Raw genomic sequence first — 18562 nt, forward strand, 5'->3', positions numbered from 1 at the left:
ACGGATTGTGTGCGAATTTTACGCGTTTTTACCCCTGCGGATTTCTATTATGGGTGCAGAAACGCTGCAGATCCGCACAAAGAATTGACATGCTCCTTCTTTTAATCCGCTGCGTTTTCCACATGGAATTTTCCGCACCATTAGCACAGCATTTTTTCCATTGATTTACATTGTACTGTAAATCACTTGCGGATCTGCAGCGTTTCTGGGCGGAAAAAAATGCTGCGGATCCGTAGGAAATCTGCAACGTGTGCACATAGCCTAAAAACAATAATTGTTCAAATTGTTCATATATATGGTCAAATGAACATGAGAGACTTTTCCGAGGTCTGGCAAACAACGGGTTACTGTGTTCTAGTCTCCTGCCATTTTTGAGTGCTAATCTCTGCAGTCTAGCACATTGCTATTCAAACTGTGGCTTTAAAGGGACAGCCCTGGGAAACTCCTCCCTCCTCTCTTCTCACTGTCACAGACGTCACCGCCTAGGGGTGTGCAGGAGAATTTAGATGCAAAATAACAAGGGACATTTGGATCTAGGAGAACTGTGCCCTTTAAGTGTCTCTAGAAGGTGAGAACTAGGGCTTGTACACACAGGGCTCATAGCTGTTATTGGGAGGAGACCTGAATGACAGCTGGGCCTGTCATCTATGTGTGGGAGAAGACAAGGTAAGGAAGACCCTTTAAATCCACCATATCTCCTATCTTCCAAATCATTTCTGGTATGCAATGGTAGTCACGACATGTACCAATGGACAGATCATTGATTCCTGGTACGTTCTCAACCAATGTGAGGCGTGAATACAGAGTTATTCTATTTATTCCCCCAGTTTTCCTCCTATGTGAGGCGTATATACAGGATTATTCTATTTATTCTCCCAGGTTTCCTCCAATGTGGAGCGTGTATACAGGATTATTCTATTTATTATCTCAGTTTTCCTCCTATGTGCAGCATGTATACAGGATTTTTCTATTTATTCCCCCAGTTTTCCTCCTATGGAGGCGTGTATACAGGGTTATTCTATTTATTCCCCCAGTTTTCCTCCTATGTGCAGCATGTATACAGGGTTATTCTATTTATTACCCCAGGTTTCCTCCTATGTGAAGCGTGTATACAGGGTTATTCTATTTATTCCCCCAGTTTTCCTCCTATGTGAGGCATGTATACAGGGTTATTTATCCTCCCAGTTTTCCTCCTATGTGCAGCATGTATACAGGGTTATTCTATTTATTCCCCCAGTTTTCCTCCTATGTGCAGCGTGTATAGAGGGTTATTATATTTATCCTCCCAGTTTTCCTCCTATGTGCAGCGTGTATACAGGATTATTCTATTTATTCCCCCAGTTTTCCTCCTATGTGAAGCGTGTATACAGGGTTATTCTATTTATTCCCCCAGTTTTCCTCCTATGTGCAGCATGTATACAGGGTTATTCTATTTATTACCCCAGGTTTCCTCCTATGTGAAGCGTGTATACAGGGTTATTCTATTTATTCCCCCAGTTTTCCTCCTATGTGAGGCATGTATACAGGGTTATTTATCCTCCCAGTTTTCCTCCTATGTGCAGCATGTATACAGGGTTATTCTATTTATTACCCCAGGTTTCCTCCTATGTGAAGCGTGTATACAGGATTATTCTATTTATTCCCCCAGTTTTCCTCCTATGTGCAGCGTGTATACAGGGTTATTCTATTTAATCTCCTAGTTTTCCTCCTATGTGCAGCGTGTATACAGGGTTATTCTATTTATTCTCCCAGTTTTCCTCCAATGTGCAGCGTATATACAAGATTATTCTATTTATTCCCCCAGTTTTCCTCCTATGGAGGCGTGTATACAGGGTTATTATATTTATTCTCCCAGTTTTCCTCCTATGTGCAGCGTGTATACAGGGTTATTCTATTTATTCCCCCAGTTTTCCTCCTATGTGCAGCGTGTATGCAGGGCTATTCTATTTATTCCCCCAGTTTTCCTCCTATGTGATGCTTGTATACAGGATTTATATATTTATTCTCCCAGGTTTTCCTCCAATGTGCAGCGTGTATACAGGGTTATTCTATTTATTCTCCCAGTTTTCCTCCTATGTGAGGCGTGTATACAGGGTTATTCTATTTATTCCCCCAGTTTTCCTCCTATGTGAGGCGTGTATACAGGGTTATTCTATTTATTCCCCCAGTTTTCCTCCTATGTGAGGCATGTATACAGGGTTATTCTATTTATTCCCCCAGTTTTCCTCCTATGTGCAGCGTGTATACAGGGTTATTATATTTATCCTCCCAGTTTTCCTCCTATGTGCAGCGTGTATACAGGATTATTCTATTTATTCTCCCAGTTTTCCTCCAATGTGCAGCGTGTATATAGGATTATTCTATTTATTCTCCCAGTTTTCCTCCTATGTGCAGCGTATATACAGGGTTATTCTATTTATTCTCCCAGTTCTCCTCCTATGTGCAGCGTGTATAGAGGGTTATTCTATTTATTCTCCCAGTTTTCCTCCAATGTGCAGCGTGTATATAGGATTATTCTATTTATTCTCCCAGTTTTCCTCCCATGTGAAGCGTATATACAGGATTATTCTATTTATTCTCCCAGTTTTCCTCCCATGTGAAGCGTATATACAGGATTATTCTATTTAATCTCCTAGTTTTCCTCCTATGTGCAGCGTGTATACAGGGTTATTCTATTTATTCTCCCAGTTTTCCTCCAATGTGCAGCGTATATACAAGATTATTCTATTTATTCCCCCAGTTTTCCTCCTATGGAGGCGTGTATACAGGGTTATTATATTTATTCTCCCAGTTTTCCTCCTATGTGCAGCGTGTATACAGGGTTATTCTACTTATTCCCCCAGTTTTCCTCCTATGTGAAGCATGTATATAGGGTTATTCTATTTATTCCCCCGGTTTTCCTCCTATGTGAGGCGTGTATGCAGGGCTATTCTATTTATTCCCCCAGTTTTCCTCCTATGTGATGCTTGTATACAGGATTTATATATTTATTCTCCCAGGTTTTCCTCCAATGTGCAGTGTGTATACAGGGTTATTTTATTTATTCTCCCAGTTTTCCTCCTATGTGAGGCGTGTATACAGGGTTATTCTATTTATTCCCCCAGTTTTCCTCCTATGTGAGGCGTATATACAGGGTTATTCTATTTATTCTCCCAGTTTTCCTCCAATGTGCAGCGTGTATACAGGGTTATTATATTTATTCTCCCAGGTTTTCCTTCAATGTGCAGCATGTATACAGGGTTATTCTATTTATTCCCCCAGTTTTCCTCCTATGTGAGGCATGTATACAGGGTTATTCTATTTATTCTCCCAGTTTTCCTCCTATGTGCAGCGTGTATACAGGGTTATTCTATTTATTCTCCCAGTTTTCCTCCTATGTGCAGCGTGTATACAGAGTTCTTCTATTTATTCCCCCAGTTTTCCTCCTATGTGCAGCGTGTATACAGGATTTTTATATTTATTCTCCCAGGTTTTCCTCCAATGTGCAGCGTGTATACAGGATTATTCTATTTATTCTCCCAGTTTTCCTCCAATGTGCAGCATGTATACAGGGTTATTATATTTATTCTCCCAGTTTTCCTCCAATGTGCAGCGTATATACAGGGTTATTCTATTTATTACCCCAGGTTTCCTCCTATGTGAAGCGTGTATACAGGATTATTCTATTTATTCCCCCAGTTTTCCTCCTATGTGCAGCGTGTATACAGGGTTATTATATTTATCCTCCCAGTTTTCCTCCTATGTGCAGCGTGTATACAGGATTATTCTATTTATTCTCCCAGTTTTCCTCCAATGTGCAGCGTGTATATAGGATTATTCTATTTATTCTCCCAGTTTTCCTCCAATGTGCAGCGTGTATATAGGATTATTCTATTTATTCTCCCAGTTTTCCTCCTATGTGCAGCGTGTATACAGGGTTATTCTATTTATTCTCCCAGTTTTCCTCCTATGTGCAGCGTGTATGCAGGGTTATTCTATTTATTCCCCCAGTTTTCCTCCTATGTGAAGCGTATATACAGGGTTATTCTATTTATTCCCCCAGTTTTCCTCCTATGTGCAGCGTGTATACAGGGTTATTCTATTTATTCCCCCAGTTTTCCTCCTATGTGCAGTGTGTATACAGGGTTATTCTATTTATTCTCCCAGTTTTCCTCCAATGTGAGGCGTGTATACAGGGTTATTATATTTATTCTCCCAGTTTTCCTCCTATGTGAGGCATGTATACAGGGTTATTCTATTTATTCTCCCAGTTTTCCTCCTATGTGCAGCGTGTATACAGGGTTATTCTATTTATTCTCCCAGTTTTCCTCCTATGTGCAGCGTGTATACAGAGTTATTCTATTTATTCCCCCAGTTTTCCTCCTATGTGAAGCGTGTATACAGGATTTTTATATTTATTCTCCCAGGTTTTCCTCCAATGTGCAGCGTGTATACAGGATTATTCTATTTATTCTCCCAGTTTTCCTCCTATGTGCAGCGTGTATACAGGGTTATTATATTTATTCCCCCAGTTTTCCTCCTGTGTGAAGCGTGTATACAGGGTTATTCTATTTATTCCCCCAGTTTTCCTCCTATATGAAGCATGTATACAGGGTTATTCTATTTATTCCCCCAGTTTTCCTCCTATGTGAGGCGTGTATACAGGGTTATTCTATTTATTACCCCAGGTTTCCTCCAATGTGCAGCGTGTATACAGGGTTATTCTATTTATTCTCCCAGTTTTCCTCCTATGTGCAGCGTGTATACAGGATTTTTATATTTATTCTCCCAGGTTTTCCTCCAATATGCAGCGTGTATACAGGGTTATTCTATTTATTCCCCCACGTTTCCTCCTATGTGCAGCGTGTATAGAGGGTTATTATATTTATTCTCCCAGTTTTCCTCCAATGTGCAGCGTGTATACAGGATTCTTCTATTTATTCTCCCAGTTTTCCTCCTATGTGCAGCGTGTATACAGGGTTATTCTATTTATTCTCCCAGTTTTCCTCCTATGTGCAGCGTGTATACAGGGTTATTCTATTTATTCTCCCAGTTTTCCTCCAATGTGCAGCGTGTGTACAGGGTTATTCTATTTATTCTCCCAGTTTTCCTCCTATGTGCAGCGTGTATACAGGATTATTCTATTTATTCTCCCAGTTTTCCTCCTATGTGCAGCGTATATACAGGGTTATTCTATTTATTCTCCCAGTTTTCCTCCAATGTGAGGCGTATATACAGGATTATTCTATTTATTCCCCCAGTTTTCCTCCTATGTGCAGCGTGTATACAGGGTTATTCTATTTAATCTCCTAGTTATCCTCCTATGTGAAGCGTGTATACAGGATTATTCTATTTAATCTCCCAGTTTTCCTCCTATATGAAACGTGTATACAGGATTATTCTATTTATTACCTCAGGTTTCCTCCTATGTGCAGCGTGTATACAGGGTTATTCTATTTATTCCCCCAGTTTTCCTCCTATGTGAAGCGTGTATACAGAGTTATTCTATTTATTCCCACAGTTTTCCTCCTATGTGAGGCGTGTATACAGGGTTATTATATTTATTATCCCAGTTTTCCTCCAATGTGCAGCGTGTATACAGGGTTATTCTATTTATTCCCCCAGTTTTCCTCCTATGTGCAGCGTGTATACAGGGTTATTACCGTATATACTCGAGTATAAGCCGACCCGAGTATAAGCCGACCCCCCTAATTTTGCCACAAAAAACTGGGAAAACTTATTGACTCAAGTATAAGCCTAGGGTGGAAATGCAGCATTTACCGGTGAATTTCAAAAATAAAAATAGATCATTCTTGCCCCATAGCTGTGCCATATAGTGCTCTGCATGTTCATTATTGCCCCATAGCTGTGCAATATAGTGCTCTGCACCGTTCATTATTGCCCCATAGCTGTGCCATATAGTGCTCTGCACCGTTCATATTTCCCCATAGCTGTGCCATATAGTGCTCTGCGCCGTTCATTATTGCCCCATAGCTGTGCCATATAGTGCTCTGCACCGTTCATTATTGCCCCATAGCTCTGCCATATAGTGCTCTGCACCGTTCATATTTCCCTATAGCTCTGCCACATAGTGCTCTGCACCGTTCATATTTCCCCATAGCTGTGCCCCATATAGTGCTCTGCACCGTTCATATTGCCTCATAGATGTACCATAGAAAGCTCTGCCATTGCTGCTGCTGCAATAAAAAAAAATGCCATACTAACCTCTCTTGCTTGCAGCTCCCAGCGTCCGGTCCCGGCGTCTCTCCGCTCTGACTGATCAGGCAGAGGGCGCCGCGCACACTATATGCGTCATCGCGCCCTCTGACCTGCACAGTCAGAGCGGAGAGACGCCGGGAAGATGGAGCGGCGTCCGGCGGCTGGAACGAGAACAGGTAAATATGCGATACTTACCTGCTCCCGGTGTCCGGCTCCTTCTCCTGGACAGCTGTCCTCGGTGCCGCAGCCTCTTCCTCTATCAGCGGTCACCGTTACCGCTGATTAGAGAAATGAATATGTGGCTCCACCCCTATGGGAGGTGGAGCCGCTTATTCATTTCTCTAATAAGCGGTCCCACGTGACCGCTGAACAGTGGAAGAACTGCAGCACCGAAGACCATGGGACAGGCGGGGAGCGTCAGGATCGCTGGGACTAGGTGAGTATGCCTCAGCGCCCTCACCCCCTCACCCGCAGACCCTGCCACCCACCTTGACTCGAGTATATGCCGAGAGGGGCACTTTCAGCCCAAAAATATGAGCTGAAAATCTCGGCTTATACTCGAGTATATACGGTATATTTATTCCCCCAGTTTTCCTCCTATGTGCAGCTTGTATACAGGATTATTCTATTTATTACCCCAGGTTTCCTCCTATGTGAGGTGTGTATACAGGATTATTTTATTTATTACCCCAGTTTTCCTCCTATGTGAAGCGTGTATACAGGATTATTCTATTTATTACCCCAGTTTTCCTCCTATGTGCAGTGTGTATACAGGGTTATTATATTTATTCCCCCAGTTTTCCTCCTATATGAGGCATGTATACAGGATTATTCTATTTTATTCCCCCTGTTTTCCTCCTATGTGAGGCGTATATACAGGATTATTCTATTTATTCCCCCAGTTTTCCTCCTATGTGCAGCGTGTATACAGGGTTATTCTATTTATTCTCCCAGTTTTCCTCCTATATGAGGCATGTATACAGGATTATTCTATTTTATTCCCCCTGTTTTCCTCCTATGTGAGGCGTATATACAGGATTATTCTATTTATTACCCCAGTTTTCCTCCTATGTGCAGTGTGTATACAGAGTTATTATATTTATTCCCCCAGTTTTCCTCCTATGTGCAGCGTATATACAGGGTTATTCTATTTATTCACCCAGTTTTCCTCCTATATGAGGCGTGTATACAGGATTATTCTATTTTATTCCCCCTGTTTTCCTCCTATGTGAGGCGTGTATACAGGATTATTCTATTTTATTACCCCAGTTTTCCTCCTATGTGCAGTGTGTATACAGGGTTATTATATTTATTCCCCCAGTTTTCCTCCTATGTGCAGCTTGTATACAGGGTTATTCTATTTATTCCCCCAGTTTTCTTATGTTATTTACTCTTCCAATACATAGTGCAAATGTATTTAAATATTTGCTGATTGTTATTTTCTTTTCCAGCTAATGAATCATGTTAACAAATGTTACAATTCTGTCATTTCTTAGAACATTTATATTTTTGCAAAGATTTGAGCAGATTTTTTCTGAAGATGAAATAATTGTATGTATCAGAACCCTATCTGTATTTTTACCATTGCCTGCAAAGATGAAACACAAAAAGGAGCTCATGTGACCGGAATGCATAAATTACCATTGGTGGAAAATCTAGAAATCAGAATCTAATATTTAGGTCTTGACATTCCCAGAACAGTCCCAGATTGTGCTGTGTATTGCTGGCTATAAAATAGCGAAGATCTCTAATGAGTGTCCATTAGGGACAATAATATGTTGTCAGACAACCCAAACCCTAAAATGAAAGGGCTTTAGGTTCTCTATCTGCCCATGATGACGACCATAACAACGAGGGCCAACTACATGGAGGCTGCAGTGACAGGCTTGTGGAGAACCATGATACTTGTGGCCAGATAAGGGCGGATTTCTTCCTGTGTCACAATCCCGTAGATCCTCTGACTGCAGTGTTGCTGTCTTGTGAGGCTCAGGAGGATGTGATGTCCATTTACTGCCTTGTATATAAAGGGTGTCCTCCATAGATGGATGCAGCATGCACCTGCTGCTACTATGAGACACAAAGAAGGTTCTGCGTAAAACATAATATGGTGAGAAATTGTCTCTCCACAACACCCCCGGGACGGTCCTGATAGAGTGGGCAGCCTTTCCACAATGGCTCCTAACAACACTTATTAAACAGCTGGCGGTTTCCCTCGTGCCGAGCACAGATAATGTCTGGGTCCTGGAGATTGGGGAGGTGTAAACAGCTTTCCCAGGGAACAAATGACTCAGTTTCTATAATGAGCAGGCACAGGCCTCGGAAATAATACAGGGTTTACGCGGATATGCTAAAAGCTTGGCCTGCTATTATATTTTGTGGCGTAATACACAAATACGCCGGTATCTGATATGGATGGCTCTTGGCAAACATTGTCGAATACGCTGCATAGTTGTATTGCTATTACGGCCTCACACGCTGATTAATGAAGAGGAGATATTTCAGGTTATTTTTTTGCCAATCACAAATTTGTATAAGATTAAAACCTCTTGCGGTAATGAATAAAGCAGCGTACAAGACATTTGCTGCAGATTTTCCACACATAAAATCTTTAGTGGAATACATGGCCAAATAATTTGGTGAGATTATTAAATTGGTGGTCTGCGCAGATAATATTGATGAACTGCAGGTCTGCACCTATTCTTTTAACCCCTTAACACCATGGCCAGTTTTTGTTTTTTCGTCCCCTTCTTCCAAAAGCCATAACTTTTTTAGTTTTCCGTCATTGTAGCCGTATTAGGGCTTGTTATTTTTATGGGGCGGGTTGTACTTTTAAATGACACCATTCATTCTACCACATAGTGTACTGGAAAACGGGGAAAAAATCCAAGTGCGTTAAAATAGCAAGAAAAGTGTAATTGCACAATTGTTTTTTTATTTATTTACCATGTTCACTGTATGGTAAAACTGGCCTGGCAATACGAGTCCCCAGGTCATTGCAAGTACGCTGATACCAAACCACATATCCAAGCCCTCTCCACTTCCTGCCGTCTTCAACTCAAAAATATTTCACGGATCCGTAGGTTCCTAACCCAAGAATTTGCAAAAACCCTAGTCCATGCCCTCATCATCTCTCGCCTTGACTACTGCAACCTCCTGCTCTGTGGCCTCCCCTCTAACACTCTCGCACCCCTTCAATCTATTCTAAACTCTGCTGCCCGACTAATCCACCTGTCCCCCCACTATTCCCCAGCCTCTCCCCTCTGTCAATTCCTGCACTGGCTCTCCATTATCCAGAGACTCCAGTACAAAACCCTAACCATGACATACAAAGCCATTCACAACCTGTCTCCTCCATAAATCTGTGACCTCGTCTCCCGGTACTATCCTGCACGCAACCTCCGATCCTCACAAGATCTCCTTCTCTACTCCCCTCTTATCTCCTCGTCCCACAATCGCATACAAGATTTCTCTCGCTCATCACCCCTACTCTGGAACTCTCTACCATAACATATCAGACTCTCACCTACCATCGAAACCTTCAAAAAGAACCTGAAGACCCACCTCTTCCGGCAAGCCTACAACCTGCAGTAACCACCGATCGACCAAACCGCTGCACGACCAGCTCTATCCTCGCCTACTGTATCCTCACTCATCCCTTGTAGATTGTGAGCCCTCGCTGGCAGGGTGCTCTCTCTTTCTGTACCAGTCGACTTGTATTGTTTAAGATTATTGTACTTGTTTTTTATTATACCAACAATTTTATTAGAAGATAATTCTTATAAAAACAGAGTATGTCTATAGAAAAAGAGGGTACTGGACCATATAAACGAGGGACAAAACTGCCATAGGCTAAACCCAAACAGTGGGCCGACATAACATATAGGCATGATATACATACCAATTAGATACATCCCATACATACATAACAACCTAGATGTATAGTGCATGTAATGAGAAAACCATCTTATCAAAGTGTACTCATATTATCCATACTATCCAGAGGTAAGCTATGCTAGTCCTCTAATGTGGCACATGATTCTCTGCAAAAAGTAACGTGTATTGTACAGGGATGGGTAAATTACCTAAAAGTCAGCCACACGGGTAGATGCCTCGGCGTCCCTCTGCCCCGACGCGCGTTTCGCACTGCTTCGAGAGGGCCAAGGTATGTGTAGCACAGGCGATCAGAATATCGCAGCTTCATGTCTCCTAAGGGGACTATTATATATAGTAAAAAGTGAGAAAAAAAACTCTAGGAAAATGGCGACAAAAACTTTTTTTTAATACAAATTTGGGATTTTTTTTTCACTTCTTATATAAACAAATTATACATGTTTGCTATCTGGATAGTCATACAGACTTGGAAAATCATACTGCCAGGTCAGTTTAACCATATACTGAACTTGGTAAATAAAAACTTAAAAAACAATTGTTGGATTGACCTTTTTTGTTTTGCAATTTCACCACACTTGAATGTTTTCCCATTTTCCAGTACAATATACAGTAAAAGCAATGGTGTTGTTCAAAAGTACAACTCGTCCCCCAAAAAACAAGCCCTCACATGGCCATATTGATTGAAAAATAAAAAAGTTGTGGCTCTTGGCACAAGGGGAGAAAAAAACGAAAAATGGCTATGTCGTGAAGGGTTTAAAGGGGTATTCCCAACACCAAGGTCCTATCCCCATATGAAGTAGATATAGTAGTAATAATAATAATAATAATAGCAAATACATCCAATTAGAAATGTTAAAGGGAACCTGTCACCCCCAAAATCGAAGGTGAGCTAAGCCCACCGGCATTCTGTAATGCTGTAGATAAGCCCCGATGTATGCTGAAAGATGAGAAAAACAGGTTAGATTACTCTCACCCAGGGGCGGTCCCGCTGCGGTCCGGTCCGATGGGCGTCGCGGTCCGGTCCGGGGCCTCCCATCTTCTTACGATGACGTCCTCTTCTTGTCTTCACGCTCCGGCGCAGGCGTACTTTGTCTGCCCTGTTGAGGGCAGAGCAAAGTACTGCAGTGCGCAGGTGTCGGGCCTCTCTGACCTTTCCCGGCGCCTGCGCACTGCAGTACTTTGCTCTGCCCTCAATAGGGCGGACAAAGTACGCCTGCGCCGGAGCGTGAAGACAAGAAGAGGACCTCATCGTAAGAAGATGGCAGGCCCCGGACCGCGACGCCCATCGAACCGGACCGCAGCGGGACTGCCCCTGGGTGAGTATAATCTAACCTGTTTTTCTCATCTTTCAGGATACATCGGGGGCTTATCTACAGCATTCCAGAATGCTGTAGATAAGCCCCTGATGTTGGTGGGCTTAGCTCATCGTTGATTTTGGGGGTGACAGGTTCCCCTTAAGGGACATAGCCAATCAGATGAACGTTTCTAATTGGAGTTATTTTATAACATTATTATTTTTATTATTATTAAAATATCTACTACATGCTGGTATAGGATCTTAGAGATGGGAATACCTACGGTATTTTAAGTTGTGAAAATAAATTCTGACATTTATAAGGAAAACAATGTAGCTTTTATGGCCATTTTCTAAGACCTGTAACGTTTTACTCTTTCGGGATATGAGGCTAAGTGAGGGATTTTTTTTTGTGCCCTGAGCTGACCAATTGGGGGTAGATACAATGTCTTGATCGCCTCTTATTGCGCTTTATTGCAATGTTGCGGCAGCCAAAAAAAAGGTAATTGTGTAATTTTCAATTTTTCTTTTCTTTATACCATTTACTGATGTTGGGCATGGAATAGAGCTGGAGTGACGGTGACTTCAGATCTTCAGCCTCATTTGCATATCAATTAAAATGCTGATTTCTCATTAACAGAGGAATGGACTGGTCATGTACAAGCATTGCTGGACTTCTCGTTGAAAGAGCTACATGCACATATAAATAGTTTGGGTTGTGAAAACCTTCTGACAAATTCTCTTTGACCAGGAGCTAATCTTCAAGGAAACTTTTATAAGAACTTTTAAAATCTGTTATGTACTGAGAAAGCAGGGCCGTGGAGTCGGTAAGTCAAACCTCCGACTTCGACTCCGACTCCTCAGTTTCCATGACACTGACTTCGACTCCACTACTCTGACTCCACAGCCCTGTGAGAATGTCTCAAATTTTTGCATAAATCTGCTGTGTGCCATGATTTGCAACCTCTAAAGACAGAGATTGAACCAAAATTAGTCATAAACAGCCTGGTCTTAAAGGCGTTGAAAAGGGTTTATTCATCTGGAAGAAAATATATTTGATTGTGATTGAAATGTTGTATAACGGCACTTTACTAATACTTTATTTTCCCAATGAGCCTGAATGCAAGATTTCAGACCTCCTCTTGCCATCTTGGCAGTTCTCATCTTCCTTTTTAGGCTCAACACAAAAGTGATCTTCCTGTGTCACAAGCTGACCGGTACTGTATGAAGGGGGCTGACTGACTCATTTCAGGTTCTTAGCCATCAAGTTTCCTTATCATGGCAGATTCTGAGACGGAGGAGCTCTCCTGTGCAAAACTGGACATGGACGTGGAGCTGCCAGGACGGCAAGAGGAGCACTGAACCAGGGACATCGGGAAACATTGAATTAGTATTTAAAACACAACAAGACATATTTTGTTCGGCTGTACAATGATTTTCAACATTTTGTTAATCACATAGAGGAACCATAACATACAACGTGTGTTTGTTGTGTGTTATTGTCTAATAATTATTTTGATATATGACATGACCTAGTTTGTGAAATTTCTTTTGAGCTGAAGCTTTGGACTCGTTGTTGGGGTGTAAATAGGTTTTCTTTTTTTGTTTGCTTGTTTTGTTTTTTTTTATTCTTTTTTTACTATATCAAATGTGTTATACTTTGTTTTTTTACTACTTTTTTATGTGTTAGCCCACCTCACAAAAGGTCATAAAAATCTTTTGGAGGGAAATTATTTCTATTCATGTTTCTACTATATATTTGCATGGGTTTCCTCCAGGACCAATTTTCTCCCTCACTCGAAAGGCATACTGTTGGGGAATTTAGATTGTGAGCCCCAATAGGGACAGTGATGAAGATGTCTTTAAAGCGCTATGGAATAGGATGGCGCCATATAAATGAGTACAGTAATGAAATACTGCATAGTTACCCTGTAATCTCGGCTGTTATAGCATGCCCAGCTATAGGCGTAAACAGCCGGCCGACGTAACAGTTGCCACAATCAGGATTAGCTCTAGTTAGACCAAGAAGTTCTGCTATATGATAGTTGTCTTGTAGTTCAAAGATCACCAAGACCAATAAGGTTATTGAAAATGTGAATAATCTCTCAGGCAATTGATACTGCATAAACCCTAGTGCATGCCCTCATCATCTCTCACCTTGACTACTGCAATCTCCTGCTTTGTGGCCTCCCCTTTAACACTCTTGCACCCCTCCAATCTATTCTAAACTCTGCTGCCCGACTAATCCACCTGTCCCCTGGCTATTCCCCGGCCTCTCCTCTCCATGACGTACAAAGCCATCCACAACCTGTCTCCTCCATACATCTGTGACCTCGTCTCCCGGTACTTACCTACACGCAACCTCCGATCCTCACAAGATCTCCTTCTCTACTCCCCTCTTATCTCCTCTTCCCACAATCGCATACAAGATTTCTCTCGCGCATCACCCCTACTCTGGAACCCTCTACCACAACACATCAGACTCTCACCTACCATCGATATCTTCAAAAAGAACCTGAAGACCCACCTCTTCCGACAAGCCTACAATCTGCAGTAACCACCGATCGACCAAACCGCTGCATGACCAGCTCTACCCTCGCCTACTGTATCCTCACCCATCCCTTGTAGATTGTGAGCCTTCGCGGGCAGGGTCCTCTCTCCTCCTGTACCAGTTATGACTTGTATTGTTTAAGATTATTGTACTTGTTTTTATTATGTATACCCCTCCTTACATGTAAAGCGCCATGGAGGAAATGGCGCTATAACAATAAATAATAATAATACTACAGCAAGTTGTCAGTTATAGTGTACAGCCGACAGCTACTGGATTGTCACCTGTATGGGGAGGCTATTCTCTTATATCTCAGGTCAGTTAAAAGACGTATTGGCTGTCATTAAGGGGATAAGCCCAGATCATGTGACTCCTCCCTCCATGTGACTGATCACACGATTGTGACATCACACAGGTCCTGTCAGGACACGGCGGTGATAGCTCTGCAGGTGGAGATAAGGTGGACCCTCTCTATGGATGTCCACATAAAACCAGCCCATGTATGCAACTTTAGCTTAAGCCTCACAACACTAATGTGCTGAAGGAAAATACTCTAGCTTTATATCACTGACGCCATTAAGCGTAGTGACACATATTTCCCCCCAGTACTTTACCAGTGACTTGTCACAATACTATGTTCAAATTACCTTTTTGGTGTATAATTTATCCTCTGAATTCAGTATTACCATAAGGCCTCCATTTACATGTTCATTTTTTTTACGTACAAGAAAAACTGACTGAGTTTGATTGCTACTTCCAATAGGTGGTGCTATAGAGTTCAAGTCCTCTTTTTCTCTGAAGAGGCAATTTGCATATTAAATTTCCCAGAGGAGCATTGCACGATAAATAAGCCTCCTTACCTTGACACACCAGAGCTGGTATGTCACTCTCCATAAGGAGAAACGTTACCCCTTAGACCTCAGTCCAGAGCCTCTCACCTAGCCTAATCAGTTCTCATGCTTCGCACTGACGAGGGCCAACAGCCCGAAACACCGTGTTTGCGAATTGAGATACTGATTTGGCTCTTATCTTAAGTCATATTGCAAGACTCGTTAAAGGGTTGATTATGACTTGTAGGATCACTACTTCCAACAGGTGGCGCTATAGAGTTCAAGTCCTCTTTTTCTCTGAAGAGGCAATTTGCATATCGAGTTTGAGTAGTGACTTTTTGCCAGTTTCATTCGAGTCTAGTCCCAGTGTCATTTAGTCTTTTGAGTCACCTACCAGGGCCATGGGGTACCCGGTACTGGGTCTGGTGTTCACAGGGGAATGTCATGGTGGTGACCCGATTCATGGCCCTGGGTGCCCATGTAAAAGGGAAATTGAATAAAGTTTATGTTCGTGACGCCACCTGTGGTATTCGGTCAGTGGGGACTGACGCTGCTTTAAGGGGTCCTCTGGGGTGATGTTATGGCAGCTAGATGGTATACCTTCCCACAGGTGAAGTATATCTGGAGCGCCCCAGACACAGGGCCACGGGTTACTCGGTACCGGTCCTTTCTGCTCGGTTATGCGGTCGTCACGGTGGCTGGACCCGGTCCGTGGCCCTGCTAAGGGGCGTCCAATAAAGGGGTGATGGTGCGTAGTGCGAGGAATAACGAGGACACAAAGTTCAGTTTCTTTACCTTTTAATGAAGGTTTCAGGATCCTCAATCCAGGGCACTTTCAACAGGGCTGTCTGAGACCGGCCGGTCCTTAGGCACATCCAGAGTTCCCTTTGCAGGTGGAAATCAGTGTCTACCCACTAGCACCTGTGTGTTGTAGTGCTTCCCTGCTGAGCATTCAGGATAGTCCTCACAACTTCTGTTCTCGTTCGTTCTAGATCTTTCTCATCTCCGTCCCCCAGGTATGTTATGGCTAGGCCGCACCTTTAGGATGGGTAGGCCTGGAGTTATTCTGGAACCCTAGTGTCGCCCCTCTCCCACGATTGCCTCCTATGTCCTTCTTAGGTGTTGTATGGTAGACAGCCAACCTGTAATTAACTGTCCTGCCGCTGTTTGAAGTAATGCGTGGAGACTGTTACTTCTTCGGTGCTCCGGCCACCGGCTATGCGCCTCAGTAAGATGTTGCCGTTCTCGGGGCACGACTCCTACTGGATCTCCTTTGTGCTGATCTCGTTTCTCACTGTTCCACAATATCCTTCCTTTCTTGTCTCTTTCTTAGGATACCGCCGCAAGGTAGTGCAGGCGCGGTTCCGTAACAATCTGTCCTTTCGCTAAGTACCTGCCAGATTTCCCAGTTCTGACAGGTCCTCCCTGGACCTCTGCCAGGCTTTGTTCTGCCTAACTTCCTGTCCGACCCCTAGTTTTACCAATGTGAGAAGTGGCCCAATAAATAAGCCTTTTGCTCCCCCTAGTGGCCGGAGTGTGAAGTGTAGTGTGTGCTTGGTGATACCTGGTCAGTAGAACTCCTTTAGTGCCATCAGATGTACCATCACTCCCCTTAGTGGCAGAGCGACGTTACTGCAACGACCAGATCTCTGGGGCGCTGCACTCCCCCCCGGTTAAATCCAGTACTCCCGGACTGGGAAAAGAAGAACAACAATACATGTTAATAGAAAACACACAAAAATTCTTATATATATACTATGAACAAATAAACATAACAGTGCTTTCCGTTATGGAAGGTAAGGACGCTTGAACGTTGCAAAAGATTGGTCATGCACAGTCCATGACTCCCAGTTCTGTAGGTGTAACCATAGAATAGCAGGGACCCCGGGTAAACAAAGGGGCCCCTGTGAAAGTTTTGGAGTGATTCACTGTCCATCACACCATTGTCCATTTTTAACCTATAACACAAATATTTACACAAGCATTTTCAACCAAATAACAACTATCGTTAATATCGCCAAGGTCTATAACGAAGTGGAGTCTGGTTCTTGGTGCCACGCGTGGACCTCCGCAGCGCAGGGGTTGCTACTGGCCTGACAGGACCCGCTACGCTTGCTATCGCTAGTGTAGTGCACTGTCTTCTAGCTACACTTCTAGTGATTCTGGGCAGCACTGGCATACTGGTGTCCTCAGGGCTACCACTATTAGTGGTGGGCATGGCAGATTCACCGATGACAGAGGGAGGACCCGCTGGTTCGACCGTTGGCATCGCATCTTCTGGTGGGGTCGGCTGCGCTGGCGGGTCCAGCTGCCCTGGCACCACATTTAGTTCTGGCGGTTTCGGTTGACGGAACGTTAGGACAGGTACCACAATGGCCTGATTTATTTGAGTCCAGGACTGGGGAAAATCGCCAAGAACAGTGTGTATCATCTTCTCTTCTTCCACGGGCGGAGAAATCCTGGGATCTGTTTCCCCACCTTTCAGCTTATCCGGGCATATTTTCAGGTGGTCTCTGGATATGGTCGCTGAGGTCTCTCCTCCGTCCTTACTGATGAGACAGACCTTTGTATTGTCGAAGTCGGAGGGGAGAATGGTATACGGTTCCGCTTCCCATTGATCGTCAAGCTTGTGTAGTCTCCTCTTTCTTTTGAGTACTTGTTCACCAGGTGCTAATGAAGCCGCGGGAGCATGCTGGTTGTAGTCCCTCTTTTGCTTCTGTCTGGCCTGAGCGAGACTCTTTTCCACACTTTCCTGTACTTTGCGGTACCTCTGCTGCCTCTCGGTATCCCAATCCGCATCTGGTGATATATCTTCGGGGGTCAGAACCCCCATGTCCAGATTGAGGGGTAACTTGCTAGACCTTCCTCACATCAGGTACGCTGGGGTGCAGTTGGTGGAATTCACCGGAATGTGGTTGTACATGTCCACCAAGTCTGGTAACTTTGTAGGCCACAAGTTCCGCTCCTCTACAGGTAAGGTTTTCAGTAAGTCAATCACCACTTGATTCATCTTTTCACACATCCCGTTGGTCTGTGGATGGTACGGCGTGGTTCTGATCTTCTTACACCCGTACAAATTGCAGAACTCCTGGAACACCTCCGCTTCAAATGCCGGCTCCTGATCAGTCAACACCTTCTCTGGGTACCCATGGGGTCGACAGAAGTACTGCTGGAAGGTTTTGGCAGCCGTCCTAGCCGTCAGATCTTTGACTGGTACGACTACCAGGAATCTGGAATAGTGGTCTACAATGGTGAGAGCGTAGATATACCCGGACCGGCTAGGTGTTAGCTTTACGTGATCCAGCGCGACCAACTCGAGCGACCGTTTGGTGATGATGGGCTGCAGGGGAGCCCGTTGGCTGCCCCGATCCTTCCGGCGTAGGCTACAGGGGCCACACTCTCGACACCACTTCTCGATGGCCTTCTTCATGCCGACCCAGTAGAACCTCCCACGGAGTAGCCTCTCCAGCTTTCTCCATCCGAAGTGTCCTGCCCCATCGTGGTATGCTCCCAGGACCATGGGCACATCTTGTCTGGGGACCACAATCTGCCACACTAATTCGTGAGTGCGAGGGTCGATGTTCCTTCGGCACAGCTTGCCATCGTGAAGAAACAGTTTGCCCCTCTCCTTCCACAACTGTAATGTCTCCGGTGGATCATCCGGGCCGGGATGCAAACCTGCCTGCGTCAGGAGCTCCTTCACCCAACGGACCGCAGGGTCTCCATCCTGGTTCTCTGTCCACCCGTGGTGGGGCAGGGGATTCAACGGGGCGCCCTGTTTGTTTCTGCGCCTGTTCT

At 43.9% G+C, this 18562-nt stretch overlaps 1 protein-coding gene across 2 annotated transcripts in view; it reads left to right on the plus strand.

Moving 5' to 3' along the window:
• The first annotated feature begins 465 nt into the window (after positions 1-465).
• The window catches only part of CSDC2 (cold shock domain containing C2), a 46562-nt gene continuing 28465 nt past the window's right edge, over positions 466-18562 (plus strand). The window contains exon 1 of one of the 2 annotated variants that reach the window (XM_069737031.1): positions 466-568. The gene's annotated coding sequence lies outside the window, so the exon portion shown is untranslated. Of the gene's footprint in view, positions 667-18562 lie in introns of both variants that reach the window. The other variant, XM_069737030.1, reaches the window with a different exon arrangement.

This window comes from Ranitomeya imitator, chromosome 8, assembly GCF_032444005.1.
Source record: "Ranitomeya imitator isolate aRanImi1 chromosome 8, aRanImi1.pri, whole genome shotgun sequence".
In the NCBI taxonomy this organism is placed as follows: Eukaryota; Metazoa; Chordata; class Amphibia; order Anura; family Dendrobatidae; genus Ranitomeya; species Ranitomeya imitator.